This window comes from Anas acuta, chromosome 2 (assembly GCF_963932015.1).
Source record: "Anas acuta chromosome 2, bAnaAcu1.1, whole genome shotgun sequence".
Lineage (NCBI taxonomy): Eukaryota > Metazoa > Chordata > Aves > Anseriformes > Anatidae > Anas > Anas acuta.
The window spans coordinates 14,004,355-14,031,578 of NC_088980.1; the positions used below are offsets into that span (position 1 = coordinate 14,004,355).

The 27,224-nt window shown below is 36.0% G+C and overlaps 1 long non-coding RNA gene across 2 annotated transcripts; it reads right to left on the minus strand.

Moving 5' to 3' along the window:
* Positions 1-418: 418 nt before the first annotated feature.
* LOC137852148 (uncharacterized) lies at positions 419-27,224 on the minus strand. Of its 2 annotated transcripts, none has more exons than XR_011093679.1 (5): positions 27,123-27,224; positions 11,723-11,816; positions 10,766-10,838; positions 5,373-5,468; positions 419-3,874 (listed from the first exon to the last, which is right to left on the minus strand). It is a non-coding gene; the product is annotated as an uncharacterized lncRNA (long non-coding RNA). The 2 variants fall into 2 exon arrangements; XR_011093678.1 differs by lacking the exon at positions 27,123-27,224 and adding an exon at positions 15,861-16,065.

Here is a 27,224-nt window from a genome sequence, read left to right on the forward strand (position 1 = left end):
AAAGATTGTCTGACTGATTGTCTGTCTACAGGTTTTCTTTTAAAGCTATTTTAAGTATATGATCCCATCCCAGCTATTTAACTCAGGAACCTGTCAATTACATGCTGCTTAATTGAACTCTCATATACTGTAGGATTGCAAGCCACAAAGCATATGAACAAAAATGTGAAGAAAGGGTTTTCTGCTGTGATTTCACTCTTCAAACCCAATTTGAAAAGGTCAGATTTCAGATTGCACAACCCAATTGAGACTTAGGGACTAAACTGGGACAATCAGAGACGCACACCAAAAAAAATATATATATATAAATATATATATATATATTTTTTTTTTTTTCCTCTGTTGAAAGGCAAGAAGAGGTCTTTAATACCAGTTACTTGCTGAGGCTGATAGCAAGGGCTGTGGGTGGGGAGAGGACAATGAAAATTGAAAAGGGGAAACATATGAGTCAGTTTTTGTACTGCTGAGATAGTAAATGGATGACTGACTGTGTGACATCTCCTTCAGAGACACTTTGCAGTCCTGCTTACTGTTGTTTGATATTTTTCTTCAAAGAGAAAATATGGGATACAAAACAGATTTAGGGTCTAAATAAGGGAAAATACCATTCAAAGAGATTTTAAGAAAGGCTAGAAATAAACACTGTATTTCACAAAGGTTGGACTGTCATTCTGAGCTAAAAACCGCTGAGGTTAATTAAAAACCTTGATTTCAACAGGCTTTGTATCAGAACCTAAAACACAGTGTTTTACAGAAATGAGAATGGCAGTATCTATTTCAATATGCATTAAAAAAAAAAAAAAAAAAAAAAAAAAAAACTACTTATTTAATCAGCATACAAATGGATTTACATTCTCTCTCTGTTTATTGATTGATTGCAATAACAAGTGTGACCTCAGCTGGTGTAAATCCTTAGGACTCCATCAGCTTTGGGGGAGCAATGACAGTCTATATCAGCAGGGGGATCTGAAATAAAAAGGACGAGGGATTTTATACAGTATATGACCATCTACGCTCTTAAATAGTATGAAATAAGACTGAGTGAGCTCATATTAGCTGATGAGCAGTTATTTTAAGGAAGAAAAAACATCTAACGACATAAGCTCATGTAGCAGGTGGCTCACAATTATGACCCCCAAATGTTGTCAGAACTATGCCTGGCACCCTCTTTGATATTTAAGGGTAATTGAGTGTTAATTCCACTGACCTTATTTGCAGAACCTTTTCCATCCTGGGAGCATTAGAGACAGACAGGCAGCACACTTTACATAGCTGTCTACTGGATGTTTTTCTTTTTAGCAATTTTTTTCCTGAGGCATTTCAGTCATGTAACTTCAGCAATCAATTTTGGTCCAAAGCTGCATAGGTCTCAGTCACAGAGAAGCAAGTATTTGCATGCAAGCTTGTTATTAAAGCACCAGGGAAAAGAGTGAGTCCACAAAAGCTTAAGAAATAGAAATCTGAGTTGAATCATCACAGTCAGCTAAATTACTGGCCCTATAATTAGCCTTTTTGGAGGTCTGTTAAATTCTTAATCCCTTTGCTGGATGTAATTGCTTTATTGAATCTAAATTAATCCAATGTTTTAAGAAACAATCATACAATTCTAATGGCAACATAAAATTCAAAAAAAAAAAAAAAAAAAAAAAAAGGAAACTACTTTGTTTGAGACCTAATTTAGATTAGACTCACTAAAACAGCCTTGGGAATGGTATTTTGTGCAGAATTATGTTGGGGGAGGGGCAGAGTTGGGGGTGGTTAATATTTTATTTATACAGTGTATGCAGAGTAGTTGTATTTAAAAATTCACTAGACTTGGAGCACTCACTGCATATGGAGAGTTAGTCAGTGCCAAATCAGAACTGGATCCATGCCAGGACAGAAAGCCAGCAGTTAGACATCTGTAAAATTTTCGGTGAGATGGAAGACAAACCTTAAAACACTTCTGTTCATTATACATCCAAGCTATTTCCTAGCCATTCATCTAGATCTGAATTTCCAGACCAAAATCATTGTATCTAAAGATGGTCATTTACATATTTTGCAATGCACAGAAACTGTATTATATCCCAGAAGAACTAACTTAACCTGAACATATACCACTGAAATACCCATGGGTAATCAGGTCATATCTGACCCAGTCTAGGATAGAAGAAAAAATATATCATCCAGGTGTCTGGGAATTCCAACACAACCAGGAATTATCTCATTATCCTACAGCACTATCCTCATCAGATAAAGAGGATGGGGAGAAAGACATGGAACACAAGAAGGGGAGCAGATAAAAGGGAACTGGGGAGAAGAAAAAACATGTCGAGTCTTAATTGAGCTTCGAGAAGAAGCAGGTGGAGAAAAACATAGTTGGCTGGATTATGATTTATTCTCTCTAGTGATCTACGTTTGCTGTGGATTAAAATGTGCTCTTGTTTCTAATATATATTTTATACCCTGTCTATCCATTGTGAAGTCAAGGTGTTGGTCCTTGATTTTAAGATATTTAAGATATGGGCAAAGTATGATGCTTCTTCAGAACCCATCTCTTCAGACACTACTTTGTAAGTCCAGAAAGCATTCTCCAAGTTGTGACTGTTGAGTGTACTCTGAGCCCCAGCTCAAGGAATATACTCCTCTAGTGTTTCACAATAAACACTTTAATGCATTACGCTTTATATAATCCTTTATATGCGTAATATGTAATCTTAATCCCCAATGCTTCACCAAGAAATCATGACTGAATGACAATGGAAATACAATTCTCTTTCTTTTTTCCCTTCCACCTATAAAATCAAGGAGACGTAGAAGGGAGTAGGAGTGTCCCAGCACAAAAAACAGGTAGCAAGGTAGATCACTGGTGACAAGTTTCCAAGGATTCATAAATGATGATAGTGGTTGACATATATTTTGCATTTTGATCACTATTTTTGGAATATTTTTCTACTTCTAAGAGAAATTTTAGATATTGCATTTGCATATACATTTAAAATTCTGTGTTCATATGCACACACATGCAGGATCATCTCTTTTACTATTCGTTTTCAGCTGTTGAGGTTACAGTGGTATGAATGAGTATTGAGAACTAGCCCTGATGAAAATGAAGGGGTGTTTGAAACTAGCCCAATGTACTTAAATGTCCCCCTTGGGGAAAAAATGTGTTATAAAGCGACATCTTTCAAATACAGGTCTTACAGTTGAAAACTGCCACTTCTACAGTGAAACATAACAGCTGCTCAAAGCATACCATGACTCTACATGCTATTCTCTTCATTCAATTATGATATCCTCAGTAACTCTGTACTTGTTGAGATTTTAGCCAAACATATTTTAATTTTTACACAGAGAATTTCATGATACATAGCTATGAAATGATAAATTTGATAAGACACTTTTTTTTTAATGAGATCATCAAATTCATATTTCTATAGACAAACAGGCAAAAGAACAATCAGGTTCATCTGGATAGCCGCCTCAAAGTTTACACATCTACTATATTTGCTGCCAATAGCATGTTGAGGTTTTTTTTTATTAGTCCTTCTTCTCACTTTACATAATATATATATATATAATAATTTAAAAAAAAAAAAAAATCTCCAAATAAATAAGTTTCTGAAGAGCAAGTTCAGGAAATTAGCAGTACTTTTCTGTATTATTTCAGTATTATTTTACAGAGAACCAAAGGTAAATAGAATGAACCTGATGGTTTTTATTTTAATATTTCTCCTTTAAGTATATCAGTTTTCATGTCTCATTTACATTCCTTCAAGTTCTTTTTTTAACAGCAAACACTTCTTGAAATCTTCACCTTTAGCTTCAGATGAGGAGCAAAACTTGCACTGCTTGTAGCCACCAACAGCTGTACCATACCAGCCACCTCTGTCTGGAGAAAACATAAGTGTTCTGGGAGACTAGTTTGGCCTGCTCATACATTTTTGAATGACCCAGTACTCAGGAAAGAAACAATAAATAAAAAATTAAAAAAAAAAAAAGCTACACAAATTAACACAGGTTACTAAAGCCAAGTATAAAAAAGATATGAAAAACGTATCAAAATAAAAATCTATCGGTTCAAACACATAACCACGATTGAATCCAAAAAGTAAATAAAACATCATTAAAAATCACTTTCAAGTACATCATTAACAAGAGAAAAATTAAAGAAGGTGATAGTTAACACCACAATTAATTGCAAGCAAATTAAAGTATTCAGTTTGAGGTAAGATTTGTGGAGGGAAATACTTTTTATTAGACTGTGTACTTTAATAGTGAAAAACATAGATAAACCTTTAGGAACAGACCTTCAGTTCCTAAGACAGATGCCTGTCCTTCTTTCCCAGCTATATCCATTGGTCTAATAAAAGAGATCACTTTTTCCCACAACCTTTCCTGTTTTACACTCTTAGGCTACCGTGATTACACTAATAACCACTATAACTTGAAAGCATGTTCAATACTTTATTTATTTACTTATTTGCCTCAAACTTTGCTTAAAAGAGCAGTTTTCATGTCATAGCCAATCCCAATAAAATCATAAATAGAAAGGTGTAATGGTAGAATCTACACAGATTATATAGTAGAGTTCAAAAAAAAAAAAAAAAAAAGAGAACAGAGCCTAACTTCAAATTACTAGAAAAATATCAGAATACATGTAAATAAGGAAAAGATCTATTTGTGAGAATCTGGACTATAACCAGAATGTGAGTAAGAGCCAACATGAATTTTTCATTAATAAAACATATCAGGACAAACTTATTTCTCTCCATGGCAGATAAGCTGTAAGAATAGAGAAGAATAAATACTGTCATGCGTCTGGATTTTAGCTTTTGACTTCTCACAGGACATTCCCATAAAGTAGATTTGAGGTAGCTGGACAGTTACTTAGAACAGGAAACCCTATTCAAACAGAAGTTATCAATGTTTAATTTTCAAATGAGCAAAGATATATCAGGTCAGGTTCTGCAAGACTCTGCATAATATTTTTTAATGAACTGGTAGATAAATTAAAAAATAATAATAAATTTTAAAAAAATTTTTTTTGCTTTTGAAAATGACATTAAGCTAAAAAGGCTCCAAACCCTATGGAGCACAGAGTACACATCTGATTTGGTCTTATTTAACAGGAGAAATCTAAATTCAACTAAACAAATGGATTCACATGCATGTGAACACATGAAAAAAAAAAAAAAAAAAAAAAAGATCTGCACAGACACAAACTGAAGAATCTGTCAAGACAAGCACAGTAAAGAAAAGAATCTAATAGTTGGAATGGATCACAAGCAAACAATATAATTGTATCATTGCATAAGAAGCAATGAAGCAATGGGTTATTGATGGCTTAATGATGGGTTAAAGAACATTGACATGTATGTAAAACTCACAAAATATTTCTTCCAATCTGCTCAGAGTTGGTAAATCCTCACGTGGAGCTCTGTGACCAGTGCAGGTTATTGCACGTCAAGGAATACATCAACAATCTGGAGAAAGTTCCAAGAAAAGTAGAGTGATCTTTCAAAAAAGATGATCTAGCATGAGGCTTTGCAAGACGTGAGTTTGCTTAATCCAAGAGAGAGAAGACTAAGAAGTATTTGATAACATTTTTCAAATATTTAGGAATATTCTTTGTGAGAGAAGATTACGAATTGTTTTCTACAACCTCTAAATATATACATATATATGATAAGGAAGAATGAAGTTAAAGGTGAAAGAAATTTTTCAGTGTGTAAGGCCAACTAAGCAATGACTAACAGACCTTTGCAGATTTTTCTGTTTGTCAGAAATTTCAAGGAGGAGTTAACCAAACAACTGTGAAGGTTGGTTTTCTATACTGATCCTTCATTGGATTTAGTGTATCTCATAAATATTACACAGAATGTGTTGTTATCAACCAATATGCAACTTTCTACCTTTGCTTTATTGCGTAGACAGTGGTGCTAAACATGTATGTCTATTAAGGGCATTATAACATGAATCAAGCATAAAAACTGAAAGCAAAATGATTGACATGTACAAGGATTCAAAATTCCTTTAACTAGTGCTAGTGAATACTGCAGAGGAATGGAAACTAGATATACATACACTATTCACAGATCTCTCACAGTAGACCTCTACCTTCTGTCCAGATATTAAATTGATATTAAATAGCTAAAAAAATAAATAAATAAAATAAAATAAATAATAAAATAAAATAAAATAAAATAAAATAAAATAAAATAAAATAAAATAAAATAAAATAAAATAAAATAAAATAAAATAAAATAAAATAAAAGTTTGGAGTTTAATTATTAAATACACCCACCAAATGTGAAAGCCTTTGTGAGTAGTTTATATTGCATTGGCTTCTAAGGTTACTGCATGCTCAACACTTTTCTGTTTCTTCTCATTAAAAAATAAATAAAATAAAATCAATTCCTGTATCCTGCAGCTCTTAGCTCTGGCATATCCATTATTTCATGAATGTCAATTCTTTTCAATTTATTTCGCACTCTGAATTTATTGGTAGGTTATTATCTATGTAATGTTCTAGATATTTACATTATATCAGCATGTTTATGGCCTTAATATATTTATCAGCCTACCATATAAAGGCAAACCCTTTAAGCGATCTGGATATGATACACCTCCAAGTTTCTCAGAGAGCTGAAATAATGAAAATTAGATCTTGGGCCATTAAGAGTGACCTCACTCACATAATTATCTCCATACATTCTCTACTTTTTTGTAGTCTCCAAAGCTTTGTCACTTCTTATCCAAATGTTTGTGAGATTAATAAAATAGAGATGCTTGATTAAACCTGTGATTTCCTTCATTGCCAGCTCTTGATAGTACTGTAATGGCAAAAGCATGCTGTTAGACTTCTCCATCTTTGTGGAGAAGTACTATCAAGACCAATTGAAATTCTGCACGTAGAAATGGCAGGATGAGCAAATCCAAGAATAGCTGGAAGGCAATGTTCTGAGATTGCCCAGAACTTCAACTGAAAATCTTTTGTTTCCACAAAACACTTTTCCTATTCTTGAAAAGAATGGGCAATAACAAGGCATACCTGCTATTAAAAATAGCTGATATTTTACCTGTTCCTGTTGCCATGTGCTCAAAAAACTCACAAGTCATTCACACAATCTCATTCACATTAGTAGATTTATACTAGAAGACTTCACAAGATCACACTTGTCAGTATGGATACTTGTACTTGCCTTTGTACAAATCTGTCTATCTATGTCTCTTCTAAGATAAATGAGCTATTAGGGACTGTTTCCTAATAACATCTCCTCATAATATATTCTCCTTATATTTCTTCTCATAACATCTAGCATAATGAGAAAACAATATTTTAGAAAGTTGCTTTACCTCATTGACAGGATTTCTCCAAAATCAGTGTCATTAAAAAAAGCATATGAGAAAGGTTTTTGGTTATTTTTCAAAAGTTAGTTTTGAAAACAAATACATAAACTTTTTGACAAGAAAGAGAGACCTTGTGGTGAGCGGTACAAAACCACAACCTACTGCTTCTCTGATCATTATTCTCTGTTCCCAGTTACTGGACCACATGCCAAAGCAGCTAAGATGACAGAGTCCAGGAAAAATTGTGTTGGAGCTTTGGAGCTGCCTCCAGGTCTGTCACTTCGTTAGGCTGCCCCTGTACTGCCTTGTCTTCTTTGTCATCCTGAATGCCATTTCCATTGCCTTCAACATACTCTCTTACAATTTGTTTCTACTTTATCCATTTGTGAATAATATCACATTCAAATCTTATATGCATACTATATGGCAGACCTTCAAGCACTGAGTGTGATTTATCTCAAACAGGAAGATGGATTTAACAAACACATGCTTCTGCCTTGGAAACACACACCTGGAGCCTCTCTGTTGAAATGCAACCTGACTTGACCATACAACCAACCTGCTCGATTTTCAGTCTGAAGCCTTTGCAAAAATACACCGCACCCTTTTAGTGAAGTACCATTTCCTACTATAAATAAAATGTTCTTTTTTTCTAACTAGGTCCTGACTCCATGTGGAAAACTCGGACTTGGTTTCAGATTCCAAGTGCCTTGTTCAGCCCAGGAAAGTTTAGTCTTCTGTATTTAAAGCTGTAAGCAACTTAAGGACATCCAGAGTTGGATTTGGTTTGAATTTTGTATTCTACCATTGAGACAAAAATAGAATGGGGTTATGGAGGAGAAGACAGTCGGAATGTGTCTACACTGCTCAGGTGGACCATTATCCCAGCATATCCAGGCTGTACCTCCTGGGGGTATGCATAAACAGGAACCTGAGCCACAGATTTTATGTTATGCAGTATGCAGTATCTTCTACCACACAGGCTCCTCTTATTTTTCTGTATTATTAATATGCAGTGAGCCTACCACACACCCCTGCATAAGACAATAGATCTCATTGGAAAAAGGCTGTGGAGGAGGGGAAGAAACCAGGGTCATGGCTGGATGGCCCTCCACACTGGTTCCCAGGTGCAAGTTCAGTGCCTGAACTTGCAAATAAACTGCACATAGAGGAAGGATAAGGTGATATAGAGAAGTTATTTGGCACAGTAACCCATTGCTGGATAAATTGCAGAGATGGCATCACTGGCAACCCAGACACTGAGTGCCTGCAAACCTGATGGTGAGGGCAGGCCCAGGTCCAGGTTTGAGGATCTCTGGAGCAGCAGTGACACAGCCCCTGCAGCTGCAGGGCATGCCCTGGAGATGTACTCAGGAACATAACTTCCCTTCACAGGTGGTTTCTAGAGTGTCTCAAAGGGTACTGCAAGACCTGGGAGAGTGGTCAGTCAGAGCATTAAGCCTTGACAATGCTATAATGCACTGAGCTTTGATGCCCAGCTATCTTGCCAACCATCTCAGTCAACCCATTCATAAACCTGTTACAACATCCTGCAGAAATAACTGCTTGTCACCAAGAATAAGATCCTTCAGGGTAAAGCTGCAGTTAGCACTTACATGGTGTGCTTTGAGCAAGCCACTAGGCCTCCCTCTCCCCCTTTCCTTGCATAATCCTCTCAAAATGTTGCCCCACTGGGCATACAGGCACTGTGTACCAAAGGGGAAAAAGAAATGCCAGATAGGTGGGAAGGAGCAAGGAGAATGTCTAACCTGGCTTCCTACAATCTTGGCCTCAATTTCGATGTGTGGATTACAATACAATGTGATTGATGATCCATGGATCTAAAGACCAGCCTGTGTTCTCCCTTACTTGGGCACAGGACATATCCAGAAGGTTACAGGAGTGGTATTACATCTTTTAAAAACTCCGTTCAAGTAGGTCTGCACCATCCATTGCCAGCTTGTGTTTCACAAGCACAGCCTTTCTCCAGCAACAAGCAACATTTAAGCCATAATTTCCTTAAGGACCATTTTTTTGCACTGAGAAGAAGACTCTGCCTTTTTAGGAATGCCATAAAATGCTATGACAGATTGAAAAATAGTTAACAATTTGCCTCTTCAAAAACATTAAGAATGCACATTAGGTGCATTCAGAAACGTCCTTCCTGACCCCATTATTATAAATGTTAAGAAATGTTTGTTCACTTTATTAACACATTAAGAGTTCGTATGAGTTAATCATCATTTTTAATCATGTTTTTTCATAAAATGTATATCTCAGATTGTGTTTATTAAGTCTGGGTTTGGGGAGAAATTTTGCATTGCATTGAATGCAACTATATCACTTCTGCTGTGAGTGTGTTTCTTGCTGCTCAGCTATAAATAGTGCACAGCACACATGAAAAGAATCACGCTCCATTCTGAGGTGGGAAATTGCAGAAGAAAACTATTCTGGTAAACAAGCCCTTCCTGAAGGCTGTCAGAGTAATTGGCCTCAAGCACAACTCCCGGACTGCTCTACTGGCAAAGCTTCCTTGCTCCTCCCTACTACTAAAGCAGTGCTGTGTCAGGGAAGTCAGAGACTAGTAACACAGAAACCAAGAAGTCTTGGTGCTGGCCTTAGAGAAAAACAGCCAAAACTACACTCTTTAGTAAACCATCCCCTTGCTGTGGTTCAGATGTTCACTCCAGCTCCCATCTCAGCTGCAGATATCACCACCTCCCTCTGCTAGCACTCACCACAGACTCAGCAGCCACTCAGCTTTGTGTGGCAGATCTGACAAATGTGTTTCTCCATGCTAGAAATTACTGGGGGTGACATCTTTACATACTCCACATTGAAACACTTGTAGTGCTCCTTAGAAAGGCTTTTCTTATATATCACATTTTCCTATACTGTCCACCAAGCCTATGGAGCACAAACTATCTTCTTCTGCACACTTCTTGGTTTAATTTGAACATCTTAAACAAGGTCGTTATACATGTCAAGACTGTTAAGTGTTCACACAAGATCATCCTGTTCCACAGATTAGATGGAGTGCAGAAGGACTGATGCATTTAATTATTTGATGGAAAGTATGTTTAAGGGATCACACACCTCTGCTCTGTTCACCATTCCCAGTAGCTGCATCGCAAAGTATTTAATAGTCTTCCCACCCCTTCCCCCCATCAATCACACACACAGTACTAACTGCAAATCTGCCGTGTATCCTGTGAAGTATCCGTGCCAGTAATCCTGGGAATTATTTCATTTTTTTGCTTTAAGCCACGTACATAAAATATTCCAGTTGGCATTGCTATTAGTAAACATAAAATGAAACTGATAGAAGTATTGTTCATCAGATATATTTAGGCTTCAGGCAAACACAATGGTACATATTCATAACCTCCCACTTGACAGTTTGCACAAGTCACTCTTCAGAGGTACTCACCCCTTTCCACTGACTCTATGAGGAATTCAGACTTCTAAATTTTGGTTGACCAGACTGTGTCTCAATCTGATATCTAAAACAGTGAGATGATCTTGCATCAGAACCAACATAAGTGTTTATCTCACCATAACCCCTTTGGCACATTCTTTTGACATATACAGTATTTGAGCAAGACCATGCAAAACAAATCTCCCATAAGTGTTCTGGCTGACAAAACTCAAAAGCTCAAACACCTCCAAAAGAAATCCAGCCCTGACTGAAATGAACTTGTTTATTTTATCATAGGTGACAGCACAGGAAATACTTTGCAGTCTTCATGCTCACAGTTATGATGAGGCATCTAAAACAATAGAATCACTGGTCAACATATGTACCCATTACATGGTTAAAATCACATTTCACAGTACAGGTTTGGATTCCAAACTACTTCAGAGATACCCAGATCTTCACAAAGAGAACCTGTTTCGTAGTTATTGACATTTTGAATACACTATTTGTTTTCCTTCCTCTTTATAGTTGACAGTTACTGCTTAAGGACTTTGATATAGCCAACAACAGGCCTGAGGGTATTTTTAAAAAGCAGTCTGGGGGGAGAAGGAAAAGAGTGAATATATAAAAATAATGCCTGATCTAAATTAGTACATTACATGTTCCCAGATGTTTCCTTCTTGAGACCTCATTTAGAACAACTGCATCAAGACACCTGTAGTTTCAGGTTTTCAGTTGCAACTAAATCTTTCCTCCTTTTTCATAAGCTGATCTCATATTTTCCAGTGTTCCCTTCACATCTTCTGTACAAACAAATAAAATATTCCCTTCCCAACCCCACCCCCTAAACACATGTACATGCATACACATATGCCACTCTTTGGTCTGTGTACAGTAGCTTGGCACCAAAAAGGTATGTGATTAAGTTTTAACAAGTGTCAAAGCCAAGTGTGGCTCACAGACACTTACCTGGAGATCAGAATGTGGTTTAGGTGTGTTCTGAAATTCAAATTAGCAAGTGTCATTCTTCCTGTCTTCTACCACACTTCAGGGAATGTTTGATCTGCAGAGGGAAAATGAAACACAGAAAGAGATAAACCCCCAAGTTGCAGGGTCTGATACTTCTCTCCTGGGCACTGCCACTGTCTCTGGGAGCAATTGTGTTTACACCTGGTTACACGGACAGATTGCAGGGCATCAATGTAGAGTACTACAGAACCAATACCCTCATAAATATTTAGGTCAAGAATTTCAGCACAATTTCAGTATAATTAACAATTCAAAGTACTACCACTGAAAATTTTGTTTGGCACCATTAGCTGGAAGTAAGCAGACATGCATTTGTTAGTTTATGATGTAGTCTATCATTTGTAATACACTATCAATGCAAAAACAGTCCCTGAGAGGACTGATCAGAAATTTCAGACTCTCTGTTTTTCTTCACTAAAGTATATGTTTCATAAAAACTGTCATAGTCTCATGTTACTGTCATGTTGCTCAGAAATAAAAGACGGTACAAGGGGAGAAGGGAGATCTAACATCTGGTGACCTACATGGATTCTTTATTGTTAAAAATGCTAAATTTAGTTAGTTCCCATATGAGAAAAAAATTAAATAGATTGGTATACTGAAAATGCATTGTATACCTTGAGTTCAACATGAATTTTACACTACATGTAGTGGTCAGAATTAATGTATCCATGCTTACCTACAGCTACCCTTCACGCCTCTTTCTTACACAAGTGCAACAAACACAAATACAAGAAAGAGTTGTAAAATCTGACTGTAGGGTATAAACAAGAATGACTTTTTATTTTGACCTTCATCCATTGTCCACCTGAATATTCCATTAATCTGCAGTTGAAAATTTGCAATATATATATATTATATATATATATATATTATATATATGTATTATTTTTTTTTAAATAGGAGGGTAGGGGGAGAAAAAGAAACTAAGTGTCAGGAAAATAGGAATTATCCAAGAAAAAATTTCTCTTATTCCTTGTGCTCAGTCAGCCCTGTACTATCAGTTGTCTTCTACCTTTGCAGTTTCTATGACAAGTTTGCATGCCCAAAGTTGAATGGCCTGTCCAACGTCACACTGAGAAGTGGGGCTGAATTCTAATCACACTGAGTGTATTGACTTTTTTGCATTTGTACATACTTTAAATACTGACTCCTTTCTCCTGCCATGGGAAAGAAAATAAAAGTGACATCTAGTTTTTTACTGAATTTTCTACTTTTATACTGACTTGTTGCAATTGGGATTGATCCTTTCCTGTATATATTTTATATATACATATATTATATATTTTTCTATATTGATATAAGTAATGTAAGAAGTACAGAATGCAGGACAAGAAAAACTTGTAAAATTGAGATGCTGTAAAACCCTTATCTTTTCCACATGTTTTTCCTCCAACTCCCCCCTTTGTTTTCAGTCCCTTACCAAATTGCATGAGGACCTGCTGCACCTGCTGCACAGAGAAGTCAGTGGTCCAAGCCACTGCGTGGTGAAAGGGAGACTAAAATAAGCCCCAGAAGAGCTCACTCTTGATTGCATCTAATTCCTACTCACCATGCAGTGCAAGGCAAGGACGGAGGAATTAATACATTTGATACCATAAATGCCTTGAAGGAGGCCTCTTGTTGTTAATGATAGAGCCCACTTATATGTATAAAACAGGTACAATTCCTTATTCTTTTTAACAAAGAATCAAACTACCCCACACTGTGACTTGCTGAGCAGTTTTAAATGTACTTATGAGTACAGGATGTGCTGTACTGTCTACCTTAAAATCTTTGCAGTCATCCTCTACCTTGTCTTTGAGTGCTGTTAATTTTAATGTGGCTATTTCTTGTAGAGGGGATGTAAGATCTGAGTGCTTTCTGAAAATGCAAGAGGATTTAAAAGGATGAAGGGTCCAGATCTGAAGACACTTTTCTCTTTATTTTACTTCTGTTCCTTGGTGTATTCAACAATCTATTCTTCTAGACTGATGCAATCAGTTCAGAAAGGTATCACGCAGCACACTTGAATTAGAGTGTAAAAAAGCAAAAAAGAAATCACTCTGTTCACGTTTCAAATATTTTTTTTTCCAAATACATATATATACATATATATAAATGCCTTTATTATGGCTTTCTTGAAATATAGAAGTTAATAAAGAGAAAAACATTGAATAATTCATAACATTTTCTTTGTTTATCATGCAGGTCCTATCTTTCCACATAAACATATAAATCCAAACTGAATTCTATCAAATTACTAATATTAAAAATATAAATGCAGATTTTTTTTCACAAAGGAAAATAAATGTCTTGATAGTCAGCATTGCTAGGATTCCCATGACTTCATCTGGAAACAGACATTTGGGTTTGAACTGGCTTTCCTAGACTGTGCATAGTCAATGTAGACAACAGTGGGTATGTATATAGACAATGCAGATAAGTTGACACCTCATCCTAAACAGAGATCTAAAATAAACTATCTGAATACATTCCCAAATAATCCACTTCTCCCACGGACAGTAAGGACAGCCTAGAATATACCAGCTTAGGTGTAGACACCTACCCCATATTTAACTAAATTCACAAGAGATTAAACACATCCATTGTGTCTAGTCTCCAACAAACCTTAAATAAACTAACCTTGATCAGCTGAACTATGACTACAGGAACTGTGCCACACAAATACATATCAATATCCCCAAACATTCCCGATATACTGTTGCCTTCAAGTAACTGTATGTAACTCCCATCCAAAAGTGCTCTCAAGGAAAACTCAACCAGATCCATTATAGGGTTTACATTGCAATAAAATACCCTCTAGTGTTGGCAGAGCTTTGACACCTTATGCAGAGAATGTCCTTTCTATAAAGTTTACTAATTTAGTTTGCAAGGCTGTGTTTAGAGGGATATTAAGCATTAACTAGCATGTTCTCCTCTATTTGTGGATTGTGATTGTAATTCTCTACACTGTGAGATGAGCACATAAATCCAAAAATAAAGCTCTATACAGTTTCCCAGTAGACAATTGCTTACTCATTTAAAATGTATGTTTGTTTAAAATTTTGCTCCCTGGGATGGCCTTATGAAATATACATTTCATTTTAGCAGGGATTCCCAAAGGAGTCAGCTGCCAAGCAGCCTTATTCTAGTTCCTTCAGCACAAACAATGTAAAGCAGGACACTAAATCTGCAATAGCAGACAACACTCAGGAATTAGAGTTTCAGCTCAATTTCTGCTGACAGTGCCTGAGGAGTACCTGGATCCAAACAATTCTGTTTGCACACTGATAATTCATTCTTAGCAATTTGTTATTTTACATTAATTATACACAAAGTTACACCATTTTTTTTTCCACAGCAATGTCCTCAAATAAGTAGAACTTGGGGCAAAGAACATTTGTGTTAACATGGTCTTATGATCTCCACCACTGGTCAGAGTCAAATATCTATATACCAATGAAAGTGTATGTTTAAAAATAAAAGATTTACTGAAGAATTTAATGTTTTGAATGAGTATAGTGTTTTATTGTATATTACAAATCCTTCAAAACCAATTTCACAACTTGTCAAAACAATAAAACTACTTTAAAAGGGTTTGGCTGAAATAAAGACCAGTAAAGTCATCGTCTACTGCTTGGTAGGAGCCCTGAAGACATTTATATCAGGACTCATTTGAAACTAAATCAGAAGGGATTCAGGCACCCCAGTCTACAAGTAACACCAGCCAGAAAAACTAACCTCTATGAAATGATACCAAGAAAACTGTTACAAATATATTGTTTTGCATCAAAACCTTTTACAGGGTAAATGTTTGGAAAGAATTTGGTTGAACTGGCAGACAGATCTGCTGTTCCTCTCACTCAGCAAATTAACATCTAGGTGAAAATATAAATGGCCTTAAAGAGAAAAATTGAGATAAACCCCAGAGAGAGTTTATGCTTTCTAGTGAGGAAAAAATAAATAAATAAATAAATACACACTCTGACGGGAAAAAAAAAAAAATGATGAAAACAAACAGCTGAAGAATATGAAAGGTAAGAAATTCTCTCCTCAGAGCTTTTATCCAGAAACTGATGGCAGAGGTGAACACTACCTTTTGGGGGTAGTAGCAAGTGGGCTGCTCACACAGCATTAGATGCAGGATGGAAGCCTGCTCGCTCCTTCAGCCCTGTCAGATTTGATGCACAGCTATCTATAGCAAAATGCATTAAAACTGTAAAATAAAAACATATATTAATGTTTTTTGTTGTATTGTTGTATTAACATTTAATTATATTTCAAAACATAATTTTAGATATTTCTACAATTGGTCAAGGCTCATAGCGTGGGAAATATATACAGTATTATGTAAAAAAAAAAAAAAAAAAAAAAAAAGTGGTAGGTTAAAATAAGATAAGAAAATAGTTGAGAAATAAAATGGTTTCACTCAGTTGTAAATGATTTTTTTTAAATGATAAGTTGCATCTCATTGTAGTCTAAATAAGTTGTTTACAGAAACTCTGGAGTCCTGAGAAAGTTGCCTGAGAATCATTTTACAGATTTGATATATCATAGCACTGTTACATATAACAGTGCCCTTTTGTTTTAAACCATTATAAGGAACTTTTACACTCTTACACAAAACAAAGAGCTGAAGCAATATTAGACCCCATTCTCACCACATGTCATATTCAATTTCCTACACAGAAAAAGAGCTATATTAGCTATATAACCTCAGGCAAAAAAAAAAAAATAAAAAATAAAAAATAATAAAAAAAAATAAACAGTCCCTCAAACATCACCAGAAAAGCAGGTAGATATTGTGCCAGCCTCCCATGGGGTGACAGCTCCCAGCGGTCCTTTCTTTTTCCAGGACAGGACAGCACACCAAAAAATCCATCCATCTCCCAGTCTGAGTATTTATCATCTCAGTAAAATGATAAAGAGATTTTTAAAGGAATTTTTACCTTTACAACTGAGGAAAAAGATTTACAAGACTGAACTTTAGTTTTTTCATAAATACTCTTTCCTTACAAGTGTCTAGGTTACCTAATAAAAAACATTTCCCCTCAACTGCAACTATACATTCTTTTCCTCCAGCAAGGCCACAGTCTGACATGTATTAATATAATACATACTACGATAACATAATCACCATCAGAAACAGACCCTACCTTCTCCTTCCCCTTCTTGGCCCCCATGTCCAGCTCAGGCTATGCAAGTGTTACCACTGCTTATTTTCCTTAAATGTCAGCTCTGCAATCCCACTATATTCAGGGGGTGCAGAGCTGGCACGACCAGCAGAAGGAAGAAGCTACCAGAGCAGGGCTACCCTCTCCAACAGCCACCCTGCTTCAAATATCCCCCAGACTGCAGCTGTTTCCTGTAACACCATGTTATGGTTTCATGACCGTATTCCATAAGAGGCCTAAACAACTAGGGAACTGAGATTACAGTGCCATATACTAATTCCATTATAAAAATACAGGTGACAAAGGCTGTCACAATGGATTCATTTATAAGTTTATTAGATCTATAACTAACATTTCATTAAAGGAGCTGGGAATGGGGAAAATATTAAAAGAGCCATGTGCATAACTTTTTTAAGTAAACACATATATATTTACTGTAACTATGTATTTAATGTTTACTACAACTGCCGTGTTAATTCTTATATATATTAAAAAATAAAAATAAAAGGAAATAATCTGTACTACTAACACTTCTGCTTATCTTAATAGGTGTATAAATACTTAAAATAAATTTGCCCACTAAATAGCTGATAGAAAGAAAGAAAACAAAAAAGTAAACAAAAAAAAAAAAAAGGTTCTGCACTATGCTTCACCCCTATTAAGTTTTGCTGGATTGCTGAGTTACTCTTCATTACTGTTGTCTCTCAAAATATCACCTTCACTTCAGCTGTAAATAATCCAGGAAAATAGTTCAAACCTTAAAGGGAAAATTCCAAAGGCAAGATTTTTTCCCCTCATAGCTGAGACCTTTCCCAAGGGAACAGACCACTTGTGGAGGCGTTAGTGCTTCATATTTGTAGCAATGGAAAAAAAAAAGTATATAGAAATAATGGGTTGGCTGAGTATATTATGAAAGGATTGCTCCTATTAGGGGATTCAGGGCAAATAAGAGTCAAGACAAAACAAAGTTATGGTGAAAAGCTTGGAGAATTTGTAGTAGTTTCAATATCTTTGCTTCCATCTTCTAAATTGCCAATTGTCAAATGTCATTACTGGTCTGGCTGTTAGCTCTTTATTTGATTATACTGTAGCCATCTTCCTAAAGCATGAGCATGTCCATGTATAAAATCATAAAATGTGCTTCTAAGTGCAGAAAGCATGAAAATGATAATTAATTTGTTGCCTTTTTTATACATGGATAATATGCATCTACAATCTAACAACAAAATACTAATGTTTGATTTTATTTGTCCTTAAAGAATTTGTGACTGCTTGTACTCCAGTAGTTACCAAGAGTTCTTCCACAGTTTTAATACTAATTTATGATGAAGCATACCAAATGAACCACAAGTTACTTAAGAAAATGAAATAAGGAAACTTTTGAGGTTTTAGCAGTCAAACAGACTGGAGAGAGTGTAGTCTGATGTAAATGCTTCAATGAAAATGAAAGAGAAGAAAACTCCCTCCTGGGGTTCATTATGCCTCTTGAGCTGTTGGTAGTAAAGTTAATTTTTAAATGCTCTGAGGTGATTAAGAACTCAGGCATCACTCTAAATGTAAATAAGTCCTGTTTCATTTCCTTGCAGTTAACTGATTGCAGCAGTCACCAGCTACTTAGCTTGCTGATGTGTTTGAGATTCATAGTCTAGTTCATAATTAACCCTCTTCATATGAAGTGAAAATGCTAAGAAGCCTAGTCTTGAATGTACATAACCAGGATATGACAAATTCACTCACAAGAGAAAAATAATATTTATATTTGTAAATAAGAGGGCACTAGTTGAAATAAAATATCACAGAATGAAAATCAACATTAAAAATGAAAATTTGTTACCACAAACACTGATTTTAAAAATACAACAAAAATTGATACAGTTTTGAAATTTCAGCTTAAATAGACAAATTACTCATATTAATTTATCAAATTTATACACAGCTGGACCTCCTCTACCCTACCAGGTCTAGTAAACAGAAAATGTCAATAACTTATATATGATTATCACATGCAAATGAAAAATCCCAGCTGGTAATCCATTCTTGTAATGCATATATACACACACTTCACATTTCACAGCAATAAACTTGTTCAAGACAGTGACTGGGACCTACAAAATCTGTATTCTCATTCCCAACTTGTCTCAAGATTGTTTCATGGATATGTAAATGTTTCAGTAGAGAATATTGTTGTGCACTGGTTTGTAATTATCCAGCCTAGGACATGCTAAACTGTAAGCAATCAAAATCTCTCTGCTGGGCACTAATATACTGGGGCAATCAACAGTCACCTCTGAAAACACTGGTCTTAAAGTACCTTATACTTGCAAGGGGACAGCTACTTCTCCCTTTCTTAGAAGAATGAGGCTAAATTCAATCACAAGTCTGAAGTGTTTTAGTAATTCATTTCTAATAAATGTGCTTCATATCTGTCCTCCTTTAATTCATTCTTGTGATATAAGTTTAAAAAACATGCCTGTAAAAGCTGAATTCAGGACTTCTACACTTCCAAGCTTACAAATGAAATCAAATGACAACTAAACAGCACATTTTTCCTCACATATATCAGTCTGTCAGGAGTTTCCCACATCCCACCAAGTAGCTGGAGATCTGTAGATCTAATCTGTATATCTAATAATCCATCTAAATGGGCTGTAGATCCAATTTTCCTGTTTCTTCCCAAGGGTGACTGGTATGGAAGCCAAGAAGCTCTCAAGGGTGACACATTGATGGGTAACATCCTTCCCACTAAGATTCCCAAAGGTACCTGGTTACATGCCCCAGTCTTTGCAGTTCTGATACCACGGCAGAAGAAGTTGCATTTTCTCAAAAAATCAGTTTTAAACCATTCAGAAATTGTGAACCTACACCAGTGTATTCAGCTCTCTCCAGGACACAACAGATAGCCAATGCCACACACAGAAAACCTCTGCATCCTTTACTCATGTGATTTGTCCTAGCTAATAGGAGCCTGTGTACTCCATGTCAGTTGTTTCAACTGATTTAAGGTATAAATATAAACACCCAAAGGTTCCATATACATGTCACTGCAATGGTAGTACATATAATAAAGAGCAAAGGTATAGGTTTTGTTAAGAATACAGATATGCAAGACAAAAGATGAAATATCACTATTGTTCAAGTAATAGCCCAAAGCCCAAGAACTTTGGGTTCAGCTCCAAACTCATATAGTGAAACACTATTTTCACCTGGTGTCAAGTTTCTTTATGACCTACAAAGGCATCTGACATTTGTCAAAAAATGCTTTAAATAATGCAGATGTGTCAAGGCAATGGGCATCCTGCATTTTCACATCTGTATCACATTTAGTCAAACCAGAGGTAAACTCACCCTTAAAATAAATAAATAAACAAATAAATAAATAAACCTTAAATTCCATTTATTCACTTGAATACTAGAAGTATTGTAGGAGAAAAATGTGCACAAAATAAACATGAAGTTTTCATAGGCTACCTTTAAAACAAAAAGCAAAAACATTTTACAGCTGTTGGGTATACCTTTGCCTTGCAGAGAAAAAGATTGTGCATCTAACCACAGCCAATCCAGAGCAACAAAGGGAAGTAAGCAGCCAGTGAACTAGCAAGAAACTCATAATTTCCCAGTGAATAACAAAAGAGTAAAGTTTTTATAAATAAACTCTGCAAAGATGCATTTATTCTTTTTCCAGCATTGATATTTAACGCTTTTAGCCCCATGTGGCTAAATGAGGAGGAAAGAGAAATTTCCTAAACTCGTTGAGATAAAGAATTCCTAAAACAGCTGTCAGTCTGGGCTTAACTGAGCACCAGCTATTTCTGCTCCTAGAACTTCATAAACGGTCAGTAAATTTGTTGAAATAACATCTACTCTACCCATTTTGGAAACAAGATCTTTTCAGTGACTATCTCCCAATTTCCATTCCCACACTGAAAAAAAGTTCTCAACATTGTTTTCAGATTAAATATTTCATTATAGTTTTATCTTCCAAACTTTTTAAATTCAAATGAACAGCTGGGTTTCTATTACTTTCCTTCCAGAAAAGAAAACATAATGCAATAATATTTGGCTAATGAGTAAGTCTTTCACTACATTTTAACTTTTAGCTTTTACACACATTAGCAGCAGGACAATTTCTCTTCTCCCCTGTTCTTCTACAACTCTTAAAGCAAATTACAGCAAGTATTACTCATGCCTCATTTTCCAAAACTTATACCTGTAGCTGGAAAAAGAGAGGGACATTAGAGATGTTGATCTCATCTTTTATTAATGTCAGGGAGCTTCAAGGTAGATCGACTGAGTGGGGGCAAAGAACTGTTATTTTCTCAGTAAATTGTGGCAGGTCCCATCAGCCTTGCAAACAAAATTCTCCAGTTGTTCACATTTGCTAAATAAATGCTTTCTGTCCAGCTTCCTGCTGACAGCCACTGAAAGGCAGTAGGTAGAATTGTTGTACATCTTATAGGAACCCACAGGGAAAGCAACGTCACCCCATAAGAAGGTTCACAGAATTTCCAAGTAGCAAACAAAAAGGCACAGAGAAATCATTAGAACGCACATACTGAAGGAGTTGTCTGATTGTACAGTTATATACATACATGTATATTATTTACAATGAAGAGTTGTCTGTAGCATCTCTAGAAGGTAAGATTTTTTTCTTCCTTTTTATTTCTATATTCTAAATATGGTGGGATTCAGATTGTATTTAAAAAGTTATGTCATCTTTGGAAGTTAGGCTTGAATATTCCTGTACATGGAAATGTGCATTCAATGACTGTGAATATGCAAACTGATCTCTGGTTATAACTAGAGATCAGTTAATCTTTGAAAATAACTCTCAAAGCAAGGTAGTACCTGCAGGACAGCACATTTCAATATTCATTTTTGCAGTCACAGCATCTGCCTGCTTCTGCATTTGAAACTTGGGCCCTCTGCATAGTACATTAACCAACATTTAAGAATTCTACATTAATGCCCTTATTTGAATGGTAGGCACATTATAAGTTCTCTCAAAGGCCACAACCACATAATATTACCTATTAACAAATGTGAATATAAAAAGGTAATTTCCCGCTAACCAGGAATCTGATAAAAACTAGCAGCAACTATAGTATTAACCTCCGTGAGAAGGTATGCAGGCAAGCATAGATTGTTTTATCCCTTTTGTTCTTAATCTTTCACCATGTTTCACTTTTGTGTACTGAACGAGAACAGGCTCTTTGCTTGAAAGCAACCTACCCATCATCTCTCCTCCTCCCACCACCACCCCCATCCCCTCTCAGAGAGGACTGGTCACCTTCACTGCTTTCCTCCCACCTGGCTGGGCAACACAGTCCTGAAGCTGTGGGCAAAAAGATCTATGGCACACAGATGAATGCTGAAAGAGTGGAGGCCACCCAGCACCTTGGCACAGGAGACTGGAGCCCTGTGGCACGTCCCACATGGCCGTAAGAACTGGGCTTCCCACAGCAAACAGCAATTCTCAGGTTTGGAGTGGGAGATTTGCTGGTTGCTAAAAGAAAATGGTCCTCCTGAAAACAGCGTGTTTGTTTTAAACCTTTAGATCATTAAAACAATCCTGTTGTCTCATGTAGAGGTGGAAAAGAGGTCTAACCAGTTCTGAACTTTTGCAAATGGCAACTGCTATGAAGTGGATAAAACCACAGTAAGTGTTGGCACTTTGGCATAGGTGAGTGAGATCTTTCACAATACTTAGGCATGGATTACAGCTTTCTTCTTGGTACCACTTCAGTAAAGCAACCTTTCCCATGTCTCAGCTGTCTGGGATAAGTACTTCTTCAGACAAGTACCACAGAAATTAATATTGAAATGTATACACTGTTACACAGTGTAATGTCCCACTAGCAGGACAGTCTTGACATGGTGCCCACGTTTGGCTTCCCTCAAGAGAAAATGCAGGAGGCTCAACCTCAGGAACTCATCCCAAAATTCAGAGCATTAGCAGGTGCTCAGCAGCTCTCAAAGGGGACTGAGCAGCCCCAGCCCACCGTGGTAGCTTGAGTGAAGATTTTAGCATCATAATCTCAAAGCTTTTCAAACCCTAATCCTAACAGAGGTCCTAGGAGGCCCTTTAATTTTCTTGCTGCTCAAACTCTATTTAATTTAGTTACCTCTCTCCCCCCAGTCAAGTCAAAGACTCAGAGGGACTTAAGGAGAAATACAATCTTCTTTCATTAAAAGCAGGGTCTTATCACAGATCTTCTTGATTTGTATTATCCTGGCACTGGGGGAGATCACATAACTAGGAGTGTTTATTTTCTATGAGGCAATTAAGGTTCAGAGATATGATTGTAATTCTATGTGCCTACTTGCAAAACTGCGCTCACGTACACCTGGGCTGGGCTTGGCCACTGGCACCGGCTGCTGAAGTTACTTGTGTGCACGTATCAAGGGTTTCATGAGGTCAAAGAGAGACCATTCAACTGAGCCTTGAAAACCTTGTCAGTGTAAACTACATTCTTATCACTTTGAGAAAAATATTGATTTCTGTATCACATTCCTTTTTTCCCAGCAAACCTAAAGAAAAATAGCACTGAAAACTCATGATTACACGAACTCGTCTCTGCAATTTAGAAGTCCTTTTTTTCTACTAATTTTTTCTCATGTTAAACAGTTATTCACCTAAATTCTTATGCCTTTTTATCTTTGATCATTCCAGTTCTGAACACCTGAACAATTTTAGATTGGGTTTGAATCCCTTCTCATTACTCAAGCTTATTGGCATATTTTTTTCCACAGGCTGAGGAAATTGACCAAATGCTGCAGCCGGTTTTGGTATCTTCTGAGTAAAATAAAATAAAATAAAATAAAATAAAATAAAATAAAATAAAATAAAATAAAATAAAATAAAATAAAATAAAATAAAATAAAATAAAATAAAATAAAATAAAATAAAATAAAATAAAAAATATACCCTTACAGAACAGAAAGAATGTTGCCTGGAGAATACTATGACTTACCAAGTAAGGACAGCTACCACTGCTGATTACAAAAATACATCTTTCCATTGTGACTAAGGCCAAGCCCTTCCAGTAAAATATAATGCCAATTAGTATTTACCCTAGGCTGGTTCTTATTCTTCTCTGACACTATAAAGAGTGGAGGATGCTCAAGTTAGTTACCTGATATATGGGTATTTATTCAGTAAATCATATGGCAAAAAACAGCCTCTTTCTCAGATAATCATTCAAGAACTGGTAATTATGAAAATAATAAATTATACTGGGAAAAAAATAATAATTTAAAACCCCTCTATTGGGGAAGGTGATTTCTTCTGTTATCTCTCAATAAAAGACTGACTGTAATAAGAGAGTATTTTCTTCCATCGGCATGCTGTTCTCAGCTACATCTAATCTTTCACATCTGTTCACTCATTAACCCTTAAAGTTAAAAAAACTGAAAAATGATATGGCTCTTCAGTAACTTCACTGTTTGCAACTGTAATCATAAAAACTGGAAGAACTTACTAGGAAAACTGATTCTCTATCACTTTCATTTCAACTGACTAAAATCTAATACAGATTGACCCATTTCTTTCCTAGTTACTGGGCAGTTGTTGCTTATCTGAATTTTCCCAGTCTCAGTAACTCATACCTGAAGAAGCTGGATGAAGGTGAACCCAATGAAGACTCACAGCAACAAGAAGCTAAGTATCCTGATGTATTTTTAGACCTAGTGCATTCCCCTTAGGACAGAGAATCTATACTACTGCTGACTGTTTCTGTCCTTCATCCATCAATGTCATTAAACTCTCATTTAACATTAACTTCAAGGTAAGAAAAGTACTTAACCCTCACCAATGTCCATAGATTCTAAAAAGCTTGCACTACATCTTGTATTGTATAACAAGAAATGCTACTGTTACATCAGATGTTTCCCACATTCTACAATAATATCTAAGGGAATACTGAATAAAAATATTAAACATTATGTACAAGATAACTTATGACTGATATCTAGAAGATTGATTAAAACTTCTGAATAAAGATTATGGCCAAAATTATCACTCACTCAGCATACTGGCACTTCCACCATCAGGGTAAATTTCAAGGGCTAATGCAAGACTGCAAGGTAAAACTCTCAGGAGCCTGACTACCTCCTACTACTTTGTCTTCTCACACAGATGGTTAGCAGCATATGTGTATATGTGTTGGAAAGCTTATACACTCCCACAAAAAGAATTTCAAAACTCTGTATTGCACATGAAAAAAAAAATAATAATGTAATAATCCAGATGCAGGAGATGTTAGTTATATCAGTTAATGTGTATCTGGAAGGCAGGATGCTGTGTGCAACCCACAGGATGCAAAGACTAAATGGAAATGAGATTAGCAGAGTCTGTCTCTAGAGGCAAAGTGATTATTCAGTCAAAATAATTACTCAAAAACAGCAGTCTCTCTGACAAGTCTAAAAAAAAAATGGAGTGAGGGTCATAAGGAGACTGTGCATTGTTTACATATTTATATACAAGCAGCATGGAAGTGGATAAAGTGTAAGGGCCTTGTCATAGCAACTGAAATTACCTATTTACTAGATACTGAGAATTACTGAGGTGAAAATGTACTGGGAATGGACAAAGCATAAGAATGCAGAAAGACAAACAGCCCCGTGTAGAAAAGTCAGAAACCTTCTGACAGGCATGGAGCAGTACTGTCATTTCCAGCAATACGGGCGGTAGGAATAGGGCATCACAGAATCATAGAATCCTCAAGGTTGGATCAGTACTTATCAAATAATGTTTAATACTGGGGAGAAGGAGGCAGACTAGGGAGTGGATGCCAACACTTTATCGTTAAAAGGGATTACATAAGAATTACTATTCATTTCTTAAAATTGCAAAGTTAGTGGCTCCATTCCTATTAGAATGTTTTCATTTTTCCAGTGCACTGCTATGTACAGTTTTTACAGCTACTGGTCTGTAATTATGTTTGACACAGTGGCCCAGTTACAGTCAGCCATGACTAAATGGTCCTCCTGAATTAGCCTCTTGAGTACTAGTCGCTATTTGCAGACAGGAAAGACAGAGCCTCACTTTTCTCTCTCACACTTTGATTTGATGCAAGTCCAATATCTCACTATGAGTGTTCTACCTGTACAAGTGGAAGACTCCAATCTGCTGTTTCAATTAACTTTTCAGATAAATATTTTCTCCCAAATACTAATGATATGCAGAACCTGGAAAAATGACCAAGTGATGTTTGCAATAAGTTTTCAAAAGAATAAATGATTTAACTATTGTAAGCATAAGAATAAATTGGCTGTTTACTATTATGAGGAATGAATGCAGAAAGACAAGTGAACTTGCATGTGTATTTTTATGTACACAGCATTATAGGTGTGGATCAACCTTGACACTTCTGTAAATAATAAAACTTTACTTATGACCACACAAAGGGAAAAAAAAAAAAGGAGGAGAGGGGGACAATAAAGTATCATTCATCCCTCCCCACCCCAATTCAATCCTAATAAAGAGAGTAGGAGGGGATGGGTAGAGAATGTTATTCAAGTAGATAGGGATAAGTACTAGATTTTGTATGGTCAGTTTAAAAAATAAATAAATAATAAATAAATAAACATAAAACTTGCCATATGCATATATACAAGACATATAAGGTCCCCCTTTAGAGTGAAATCATTAATTTTATTTCAAGGAGCTTTGTGGACCTTTCCTTTCTGAGGCAATTTTCCTCCTTGCACAGGAATACTGTAGTAGTAAACAATGCATACAGAAGAAGAGACTGTTGTGTTGTTTTCTGTCTGCACAGCACAGCAGAGTCATTACTACCTTACAAAATGTCAGCAACCTGTAAGAGATTTCTCTTTCCTCTTCCTAGTAAAATGATAGCAGATTTGCACCACCAGATTACATCGTTCCATTGGACTATACGTTGAAACTTTTACTCAGCTGTTATTGTTCATATATTCAAGATAAATGGCAAGGGTGACTGAAAAAAAATAATCATAATGCAAGAGGGCTTTTTTAATGACAGCAGAGCAAACTTAACAGTCAGTCTGACACTGTAGTACTAGGATATTTTTAAAACTGCTTATGTTAATCCATTATGTCAATGAAGGAGGAAGCATATGCAAAGGCTATTAGCTAAAATCACCTGCAAAAGGTTTATATTCACAAGTGATACTGTTCCCAACCAAAGCTGTGAGCTGAGCATTACCTATTACTGATATCCACTGTGCAACTGGAGACTCTTTTTCCTGGGGACACAATGGTTTTCAGTGCTTCTCATCTTCTAGCATCACTGGAATTTCACTTTATC